This window comes from Protopterus annectens, chromosome 12.part0, assembly GCF_019279795.1.
Source record: "Protopterus annectens isolate FY-2018-M chromosome 12.part0, PAN1.0, whole genome shotgun sequence".
NCBI classification, from domain to species: Eukaryota; Metazoa; Chordata; order Ceratodontiformes; family Protopteridae; genus Protopterus; species Protopterus annectens.
This window is the reverse complement of record NC_056746.1, coordinates 1199645737-1199657891: the sequence shown is the minus strand read 5'-3', so window position 1 is coordinate 1199657891 and position 12155 is coordinate 1199645737.

The window sequence follows — 12155 nt, the reverse complement described above, 5'->3', positions numbered from 1 at the left end:
CCTGCATTATACACCTCTTACCTGGTATACCTGTGGAGGTATTGTTTGTTAACACTACCTGACTGTTTCTACGCATATTCCCAGATTCAAGGATGATGTTATGCACATACCTCTCCATCTCTTATTGTAGACACTCTGGCCAAGTCTTGACAACATGCAGGTGAAACTGGGACATATTTTGACTATTGCCCTCATACACCTTTGGTGAGTTGCTACAATGACAGGTTTGTTTTCATATACATTTTCCAAATATTTACAGGTCTGACAGTCAGTTATATGACATTAAATGCTGCCTAAATGTCTGGGATCAACACACTGATATGCCAGGGGGTGAGGGTAACAGGCAGCAGATATGGGTCAATTACCTGGACATTCTGATCAAATCTGTACAGTTGAGGGGTAAGATTCTGAATACAGCATACTACCACTTCCAGGATTCGAACCATGGCTGTGTCTGCTAAAAATAAAACAGTGTACATCACAGTTGAGTGTGCTGTATAGACATTGCTGTGCATCTCTTCTCTGATTTCTGTGTATAAGTCTCCTGTGGTTTTACAATCTGACCTTGTAATTACAATACTCTTATACAGGGTTTCCTAGATAGTCTTATTATGTAGCACTTTGTGGATGACAGTGATGAGTAATAAGAAGTCAGAGAAACTGCAACACCAACATGGCCATATAATACCAGACTAAACAGTACCAGTCCAGGATTTCAATCATTTATTTCTAGGCACAGTTTTCTTCTCTGACACAACTGTGGGTGGAATGTTTGTTAACACTACTTGAATGCTGCCACATATATTACCAGATTCCACATTATTATTATGCACATACATCTCATTATGTTACTGCACACACTCTGGTCATAGCTTCACAACATGGGGGTGGGGATGGAAAATACTTTGCTTATTACTCTCATAACAATTTGGTGAGTTACTAGAGTGACAAGTTTTTCTTATAGATACATTCTTGACAGTTATGATGTCTGACAATCAGTTCTATGTCATTATCTGCTGCCTAAACTTCTGGGATCATCCCACTGATTTGCCAGGGGGACAGGCAGGGGAATTACACCAATTATCTGGACTTTCTGGCAATATCTGTACAGTTGTGGGGTATGATTCTGCATACAGCTTACTACCACTCCCAGGATTCGAACCATGGCTGTGTGTGCTAACAATACAACCCTTTACATCTCAGTTGAGTGTGCTATTTGGAGTATGGTATCTATCTTTTCACTGTTTTCTGTCTACATCTCTTACAGTTGTACAATATGATGTTGTGATTACAACAGTCATATACAGACATTCCTGCACATTTTATTTATGTAGCACAGTGTGGGTAACAGTATTAATAGAACAGTACTATTAAGAGATTGCAACACTACATTACCACATGATACCAGAGTAAACACAAGCAGTCCAGGAGTTAGACCTTTATTGCCATATTGTCTGGTTTATTCAGTACATGCCATACACAATACAGGTTTTATACTGGCAATTAATGTTCTACTACTTTTAGATTTATTTCTTATGACAGTACATGCAAGATTATTACTAACCTGCCTCATGACACAGCCTCTGCAGCCTACAGGCATGGGCTTCCTGATTCACAGCCAGCTCTGCTGCCACTGTCAGAGACATAAGAGGAATATTTAGCCATACCTATCCATAATATACATGAGCTGGCAGTTATTAAAAGGGTAATAGAATGAGCACTTACACATGGCTGGGACATCACCCCTCTGCTGAGCTTCTTGGATCCACTGATCCAAGAGCTCCCTCTTCCTCCATTTCAGGTCAGTATATTGATGCCTGACCTGCTCACCAGTTCAAGGAATGCCAGTGGCACTGGTGAGGTCATGGTCGGGACGGTCCCAGGCTTCCGCTTTATATTGGTAACCCTGGTACTGGACCTGCAGCAGTCTCTGTTCATGGTCTTCAACAAGGAGTCCTGCCATGACTTTGGACTCCTGGATGCCCCAGCACTGCACCCGGAAGTGTTATCCTTCTCCCACACTGACCATAGTGCCTACAGGAGGAAACTGCAACCAGTTATGAAATGTATTCCCTCCTGTGGGGTTTAAATAGGGGTGATTTCTCACACTTTGCCATGATTGGATGGTTTTGAAAATGCTAAGCTATGGGCAAACCTGCTTACCTAAGGTTGGCATTGCTTAAAGGGGTATACCAATGGGCAGATTGATTTAGCTGGCCTACACATTGCTTACACCTAGTAAGCAGGTGTGCAATGCTTAGCATTGCTTATTTTAAAATCTGCACACTATTTGCTGTTTGGCATTGATTTATCATTCATTACATGTTATATATTTGTTTAGTATCTGTAATTCATGTGTAGGTACACTGTATAGGGTCCTTGTGTTTATTGAGGGATTTCACTATTTTATTACAATGACATCTCACATCTGGACTTAATGCAGTACTCCAGTTCACATATTTATGTTATGTAGTAGCTTATACAACATAAAACTGTAAATAGATTCCTTTCACATGTAAATTGTGATTTTGCTATAGTGAGGATCTGTTTGGGGATACCTCAGTTTTATAGGTTCATAGGTTCATAGGTTCATACTAGGCTATCTGCCCTAGGGCATTTATAAGCCTAGCCAGAGTGTGTGTGGCTTTCACCACCCCTTAGGATAAGAATACTATACCCATTAGTTTGCTGTGCCTCTGTCCAGCAGTGACACAGAGATGATTCCCGGGGTAAACCTACAATCTCCCATCCACTCGTCAAGATTTCTCTTGAACAGAGTCAGTGAGGGGCTCTGCCTCACATGGACTGGGATTCTGTTCCATAGTGTAGGGAGTCTCTGGGTGATGAATCTCTCCCTCCAGCATGTCCTATTTATATCCGTGTTGAGGTTTAAGTCTCTTGCTCTCGTTGCTCTGGTGGATTTTGATTTTTTGAGGTGGAGCATGTCCATTAATTCCGGGTTGGACATGGCCTTGTATGTCAGGCACAGATCACCTCTGAGCAGATGGTATGCGACTGAATAGAGCTGGAGTTTCTTCAGTCGGGCATCGTATGACATATGTTTGAGCCCCTTTATCCTTTAGGTGAGGAACTTTTGGGGTCTTTCGAACTGCTGCAGGTGTCGGGTAAGGTACATTCCGAATGGGGCGTTGTACTCAATCATTGGTCTGATAAGTGAAGAGTACAGGGGTACAATGACCTCTCCTGATCTGGATGTGAATCCCTTCATGATCAGGTGGGCAATGTAGAAGGTCTTCCTAACCACTTTGGCAATGTGAGTGTCAAAAGAGAGGTTACTGTCAACTTGGGTCCCCAGGTCCCTGATAACTTCTTCCGTGTTTAATGGATTACCACCTATGTGGTAATTAGGGGTTACCTTGTTTTTCCCAAAGGGTATGACTATACATTTTTTGGCATTTAGCTTAAGGCCATGGCTCTGGCACCAGTTATCCATTTCTATGAGACCTCTCTGGAGGATGTCTGTGTCTGATGCAGTGTCAATTATGGTGCCCAGTTTGCAGTCATCTGCAAATTTTGTCAGCCACAATCCCCCTATGTTTGCCTGCACTTCAGAAAAATAAATGCCGAACAAGAGGGGGCCCAGGACTGAGCCCTGTGGGACACCGCTCGTGACTGGCTTAGAGTCTGACATAGCACCAGCAACTCTAACCCTGTGTGTTCTGTCCTTGAGCCAGTTTGCAGCCCATCTTGTGACATATGGGTTTACATCTAAGCTGGTGAGCTTTTCTATGATGCCCGAGTGGGGTATTGTGTCAAACACTTTTGCTAGGTCAAGGTAGGCTGTGTGAACTGCCTTACCCTCATCAATGGCCTTAGTGACTGTTTCGAAAAAGTCGACCAAGTTCAAGAGGCAGGATCTGCCCTTGACAAAGCCAAATTGGGTAGTATCCAGTGTCTGTAGGTCCCCCATGTCTTTATTTATGAGTTCCATTATGATCCTCTCCATAGCTTTGCAGACAAGGCTCGTCAAGCTTATGGGGCGGTAATTTCCAGGGTCCGTAGAAGCACCGCCTTTGTGGAGTGGGACCACAGTTGCCGTACGCCATTCTTTGGGTATGTATCCTGTAGTAAGGCTAAGATTAAACAGCAGACTTATGTGTGGGTTTAGTTCCTCTTTGAGTTCATGTAGCACACAGCCGGGGACACCGTCCGGTCCCATTGATGCTGTGTTTTTTGCTTTAGAGAGAGCAGCTCTCACCTGGGCATCTGAGATGTTTGGGAGGCTAGACTCTGGTGGGATAGATATTTCTCCTTTTGGGGGAGGGAGAAATTTGCACTGAACCTGTCTGCCAGTATGTTGGCAATGTCTGTGGGTTCAGTGATTTTTTTATCATTTTGGACTAATTCTGAGCATATCTGGGAGTTTCCACCCAGGTTTCTAACATAGCTAAAGAAGGCCTTATGATTGTCTTTTGTGTCATTAGCGATTTTTCTCTCAAAGTTGGCCTTGGATGATTTTATGAGTGATCGTAGTTTTTGCTAGTATTGATCAGAGATGCCTTCCCTTTTAGGGATTTTGCTCTGTCATGTAGTAGCTTTCTCCTCTTGTTGTAGAGTTTGTTTATGGCTGGGGTCCACCAGACCGGCGCCTGCCTTTGGTGGAAAGGGTTTTGATTTTATTAGGGATTGCTTGATCCATACATTCCTGGAGGTGCTCGTAGAAGGCATTTGTAAGGGTTTCAGCAGCGTGGGTTGTGGTTTCCACTGGCTCGGGGGCCTTGAAGGATACAACTCCAGTCTTAAGAAGTGTGAAGTTTCCTTTTGAGAAGTTCTTCACTGTGGTCTTTTTTACTGGGCGTGGGGGCGGGATGTGGATCTCCAGTGAGATTAATTTATGGTCTGATCTCACCAATGAGGGATATACGTCCAGTGTGGAGCATTTTGTCCCCATGTTTGTGATGATCAGGTCTAGTATATTTTCTCCTCTTGTGGGAATGGTGACTAGTTGTTCCATAGCATTTGAATTTATGAACTCCAGGAACCTTTGGGCTAGGGTGTTGGGGCTTGAGTAATGTTCCCAGTCTATGTTTGGGTAGTTGAAGTCACCCAATATGATGGTGTTTGGAGAGACATTCATACTCTCCAGTGTCTTCAGGAAGGCTGTGTGGGTTTCCTGAGTTTGAGAAGGTGGTCTGTAGCATGCTACAAACTGTAGGGCAGTTTTACCTATGGTTAATTGCACCTGGATGGTCTCCGATGCTTTGTGCGTTGCCACTAACCTGGAGGTGTGGGTATCCTTTATGAATATGGATACTCCCCCTCCTTTTGTGGTTCGGTCCGGATTTTGGGGCCGGAACGCATGATATGAGGTATAACCTGATAGTGCTGGGGTGCTCTCAGGAGCCTTGAACCAGGTTTCAGTCACAGCACAGACATCGATGTTCTCCATACTGAGGAGGGCTTTGAGGGTGTGCATCTTGAGGTTTAGACTTCTGGCATTGAGCATTATTACCCTTAGTTTTTCTCCATTTTTGTTTTCTAGGGCAGTAGGTTTATCATTTGAGCCTTGCCTAAAAAAGGTACTATGGGGGTGGCAAGAGCCTTTGCCAATATCCGGAAGCCCAGGGGTGACAGGTGCAAGCCGTCCCTTGCGAAGCAGCGTGGCTTGTCAAGCATGTCATCCCAGGCAGACAGACATTGGATCCCCTTAGAATGACACCAGTAATTAAGCCAATTATTAAAGCTGATCATTTTGTCTCTGTATTGTGGCATCATTCTTGGTGAGGGTAGGATACTGCTCAGGGTCAGGGTCATACCGGCCTGGGCTACATAATCTGAGAGCTCCTCTATGTCACTTTTCATGTAGTCCAGGGAGGTACATCTCAGGTCGTTCACACCGGCATGGACAATGACTGAGTCATACTTGTACTTGCTGTGGAGTGACCTGAGTGCTTGTGTTATGTGGCGGATTCTAGCGCCTGACAGGCAGCTTACTGTGATCTTTTCCTTGTTCAGTCTGGTGAGTGGGACGTCAGTGTCTGACTATGGAGTCACCTATAACAAGTGTGTCTGGCATTGTGTTTGGCCTTAAGGGCTGTGACTGTTTAGCACACTGACTTTGAGAACTATGTGTTGCATGTCTTATGTCTTGAGGTGGCAGTTGCTTGGGTGTCTGCTTTGGAGGCCTCTGTAGTTTTGGTAGATTTTTGATCAGTGCCTCCGAGTATGTCTTTGTGTGTTTATGTGTTTGTTTTGCAGTTGTGATAGTTCTATGTGAAACTGGGTTTGTGGTGTGCGTGGTTTCCTTCTCCTCCTGTCTGGTCTTGCCAGTCCTGAGTTGAGAGAGCTCAGCCTCCAGTTTGGCTATATAGTTGCATCTCTCACATGTATTTGTGTTTTGTGGGAGAAGGAGTGGGTTGTCTGTGTACATGAGGCAATTGTAACATTGCCTCAAGATGCCCAGATTCATCAGCTGAACAGGAGAGGACGCTAGCAACTGACCCTTCGACATGCGAGAAAAAGTGAAAAAGTTTGCTGTGTAACTGAGTCAGAAGGGACCTATAGGGAAATGGGTACTCAAGGGGATTCTAGGCTAATGTAGTACTTTGTTTAGTATACAAGTACTTTACCTATATAAAAATGCTTTAGGAGCAAGTGCTGAGCTTTTGAGATATAGAATAGACTGTTTAGATTGCAAGTAGAGAAGTTCTAAGGGAAAAATTGAAGAGCAGACTTTACGGAGCCAGAAATAGTTTAACCTTGTTTAACCAGCGCTGCCTGATGGTGCTCTATGGGCAACTCCGTGCTAAATCACTCAAAAACGCGCTAAAGCGGGCTTTATAGCAGGGGGTTGAAAAGAGCTAGGAATTGACCCAAAATGGCCAATAGACTACAAGTTTCTGGCTGGAACCACTGCTCTAGGGACAAATAGGCTGCTCAGTGCTCCCCACTGCCACTGGTGAACAAAGAAGCTTCCCTTTATCCAAATAAGGATATGGAATAGCACAGGAACCAAGCCAAAGCCCAGAGATCAGCAAACTCTGAAGACTGGACTATTTTAGTTCAGTAAGGCAGGAAAACAAGATTTTTTTTTTTTTTTGCAGAAAACAGAGGAAAAATAGACAGTAAATGCTATAAATGCTTTTAAACGGCTAGCGCACTTGAGTGTGTTAGCCTACAGGTAAAATTAAGCAACAAATAACTTTTTTAAAAGTGCAAAACAGTTAATCAACACAAAAACAGATTAAATAGAATGCAGAGCTGCATAAACAGGCGAAAATGCAGTCGCTAAGCAGTAAATAATCAAAAAGCCAGAAAAAAATACTTAAATCAGGAAAAAGTCACTCTTTTGCTCTCTGCTGCTTGTAGAACTCTGCAGGACATCACGAGGAGCTGTGCTGAGTTGAATACAAGTGAAAAAGCGCGCTAAAGCGGGCTTTATTACAGGGGGCTGAAAAGAGCTAGGAATTGACCCAAAATGGCCAATAGACTACAAGTTTCTGGCTGGAACCACTCCTCTAGGGACAAATAGGCTGCTCAGTGCTCCCCACTCCCACTGGTGAACAAAGATGCTTCCTTTTATCCAAATAAGGATATGGAATAGCACAGGAACCAAGACAAAGCCCAGAGATCAGCAAACTCTGAAGACTGGACTATTCTAGTCAGTAAGGCGGGAAAACAAGATTTTTTTTTCTTTTTTGCAGAAAACAGAGGAAAAACAGACAGTAAATGCTATAAATGCTTTTAAACGGCTAGCGCACTTGAGTGTGTTAGCCTACAGGTAAAATTAAGCAACAAATAACTTTTTTTAGTAGGTTATGCACTGTTGTGATGGCTTACTAGTCAATTGCTGTGGCTATAGTGTACAGGGTCCTGGGTTCAAGACCTGCAAGGACTGTTTATTTTGTTGCTGGGCAGAACAGCGGCTGTTGGATACAGAGTGATTAACGCTCTTTTAAGCAGTTGTAAGTGGGTTTGCATGATGGTAAACAATGTTAACGTCTGGTTAAATATGCTTACAGACAGTTAGCTTCAAAATTCCTTAACTTGTGTGCGCATTGTTTACCCCCAAGCAAACAGGCTTAAACCAGCTTACTACTGCTTAATACTGCTTACTCCCACTTAACCCCACACTAATTTAGACAGAAATGAAACATGGGTCTTGGGAAAGTGGTAGATTTGGACACTCTAGATTTATCATTCATTACGCATTATACCTTCATTTAGTATCCCTGCTTCATGTGTACGTATACTGTATGGGGCAGTTGTGTTTATCTGTGGATTTTACCACATTATTACAATGACACCTCACATCTGCACTTAATGCAGTACTCCAGTTCACAAATATATGTTATTTAGTAGGTTATGCAGCAAAAAAAGTGTTCATAAAGTGATTTCACATGGAAAATGGAATTTACTGCAGTTAATATTGAACCGGGAATGACTGCTCAGAAAGCAAATGCTCTGACAACTGCACTATTGCAATACTGCTTCAATTGAATGTATCCTGCTATTTATCTTCATGTGCTATTTAAGCTACAGTATGGGTAGCTAAGCAATGGGCAAACCCGCAAACCTATGGTTAAATTTAATCTGTTTGATAAAAAAAAAATTCTCTAGTGCTATTTTCTCTAGGAAGGGACAGGTTTCACCTATTGATGTGGATTCCTGCATCCATCTGCACATTTGGCAGACATCCTAGCAACCTCCCATACCTCTCAACCTCTTAATGCACATTATCTGGACAAAGCTTGACAACATGAGGTCCAACTATAGACATATTTTAATTATTGCTCTTATAAATTGGGACAGTTGCTAGAGTAACAGGATTTGTTTTAATATACATTTTCTGATGGATTTTGCTGTCTGACACTCATATATATGCCATTATTTCACGGCTTATTCCTGACATCATCTCCTGATTTCATGGTACAACTGGGGTGCAGGCCAACTGTATGGGCAACAAATGTGGACATTATGCAATGATTTTTACAGTTGGGAGGTATGCAACTTCCTATGAGCATTCTCGCTCATTGTTATTGCTAAACGGCACTTCCTGAGTGCAGGGGCATGTATATTGTGAGATCTCTGCTCTCAGACACAGCCCCTGCACTCATCCATGCTCCATGTCCATTTAGGAGCAGAGGCAGTGCGCCTTCATTACTATGCATGGCACGCTGCTGTGCTGCACTGAAACAGTCATTTCTGTGCAGGAATAAGCTATTCCTGCACTGAACCTTACTGAATCTTGGGGATAGACAGTCACCTTTTGCACCACAGCTCTTTTCAAATTTTACTCTGCATTGTCACAGTCACTGCTGAGGTAAAGGAAGGCCTGCTTTAATGTTAAATAGTCCATTTTATAATTAGGACTTTTAAACCTCTTCTTTTCATCTCTTGTGCAAGGCTGAGTGGCTAAAGTTCTTGATTGTATTTAGTATCAGGTCCTTAAAATAACATTTGCATCTTTAACAATTATACACTGATAGCATTGCCTGTTGCCCTGACTTTATTTACACTTTTCTGCATGAAATAAACATTTACAGCTTTAACAATTGTAAACTGATAGCACTGCTTGTTGCCTTGACTTTATTTACATTCTTCTGCTGGAAACAAACATTTGCAGCTAATAAACTCTTGCAAGTGTGAAATTTACAACAGTGTCCTGGAAAGACTGAAACTTTATTATTAAATCATTCTGAATTTTCATTGACATTGCTTTTCTTGTAATGACCTCAAATGAAACTAAAGTAATAATTTAACACTGTGCATTTCTGCACCTGTATAAAATTAATCTTAACTGTTGAACTTTTTATATTTACTCTTGTGACCCTCAGATTTTAATATACTGTTCTGTGAGTGAAACTCCACCCACTATCTCACCATAACTGTTCCTTTATCTGACGTCATTTAACTTTTCAGTACTACTGAATGCTACAAGAACTTATCATTACTGTCTACGATTTTCTTGGATAAATAGTAAAAACTGTAAATCCATTAAATCGATATTTACCATACTGCCCTATGGCATATAGTACTGTCCTTAATTCATTTTGCTAAGCTGGCTGTAATCTGATCTGGTGTGCTTGGTACACTACAATTTCTGTATGAAATATATACAAACTTAAACTGATTACATAAATACATTTATGACCAGATTTAATTTGATCTGATTCCGGAAATCTATTTGTCTATTCTTCCTAACATAAGAGTTATACCTGTGGCTTTATTGACACATAGTATTTATGATGTACTGTTTTTATGCATAGGATATGAACTCTTGACTGTACTGTCACTTTTACAATGTAGCATTGACTTTTACATTCTGTAAACTAACAAAACATTATTTAATATTTGCAAATGCTTTTTTTGTCTCTGTATTAAGATACTGTTCGTGCTTTGCAACACTATAATACAAAGCTCTTAACTAATGACTGCTAAACAAGACAATAACACAAAAAATTAATTTGTCAACTCTGTAACTGTAAACTCTTTATTCTGCGAATTAACTTGGCTGTCATTTCTGGTATACCCTACAAGACATAGATGCATGCAGTTACACTTTTTTCTAACCGGCCATACCCAATATGTCTTTCTGAGCATTTTAACTGTGTCAGCTGAACTGGAATTTATTTCATCTTTAAACCATAAATCTGCATGTTTATGTCATAATCAATTTTTCAAATTCTATACATTTACAAACATCTTGTTACTGAAGTCTAAAACAGCATATAACTCTAATGACATGTTCATACCTAGTTTGGAGCTGTTACACTTTGAAGTGCTAGCTGCTGTAATCTTTAACCCTTTAAATCCTGACACAAATGCATTTGTGTCCTCTGATAAAGAACTATGTGTAACTGAAGTTGATTTGTCAGTATTAATTGGTACATTATTCCATAACATTTTTATAAACAATGAAATATTGTTATTTTTTAACCTTAAACAACGACAGATACATGTTCTGGTTTGGTACTGGACTGCCACACCCTTTACAGATAACTGAAAATCCTTTGTTATTGAATTAGCAATAACACTGACTCTAGCTATGAAATGTGTTATTTCTTTGCTCTGAAACAGTAGTTTGCAATGTCTGTACATTATTTCCCCTCAGTGCAATATTTGCAATGGCTTGTACATTGATGTTTTTGTTTGTATTTATCATATTGGTATGTAACTTTGTACCTGGATTTACATGTAAACAAGAATGTATTACATTCTAAACATTTGTATTTGAAACTGTACTACAACTTAGCTCTGTATGTTGAATTGTATGTGCTGAAGCATTAACAAAAGAATTTGTGTTATTTAAGTTTGAAACTGTACTGATGGAAGCTGACTTGTTATGCGAATGCTTTGCTGCAGTGTGCTTTTGTGATTTAACCTTTTTGGGTTTATAAATATTTAACACTCCTGAACTAATAACCTTTAACTTTAAAAGAACATTTCTGGAACACAGTTTTTTAGACTGCTTTACCCAGTTTTTAACTTTAAACCAAACATTTACTGATGTTCTAACCCTAGAAGTATTACTGGACATGTTTATACAACAGGTATGTAAATTACTTTTACTGATGAATTTAAACTTGTTTGAGCTGTTAACTAAAAAGTGCATATAAAGTCTTACATAACTTTATGATTCTCAAAGAATGTGTCCTGTTGTCTGCAGATTTTTAAATCTTTTACTTGCTTCTTGGCTGTGACATCACACTAGAAACTTTAAAGTTTGTGGAGATGGTGAAGAGCTGTTAACTGGATAATGTCTTTTATGTTCTGAAGGAACATTGCTGAAGTTTGTTGATTTAGTGTTGGTCTGCTGAACTTGTTTGAGGTTTTTTTTTAAGTAAACACTGGTGCTCTGCAATTTGTTTAACAGCAAAAGGTCTGGTCTGTAATGAGAAATCGTAGTGCCATAATTTCTGGCTTATTCAGTATAGAGTTCGCAGTCTTTAGTAATGGAAAAACACTGAAGTGCTGCTGAAAAGTCTGTTATGAAACATTTGCTGTAGTTACTGATAGACTGGAAAAAAGTGTCACTGTAAACTGTTAATGAAACCTTGCAGTTAAGCTGCTTGTTGTACTAAAAAACTATACTTGAAAAGGTTACCGTGTAGAGCTGTGTCTGTTGACGTTCTGAAGTAGTGTTCTGAATGAACACAGGTACATGTAGCACTGATAAGGTTGCTTGAAATGAA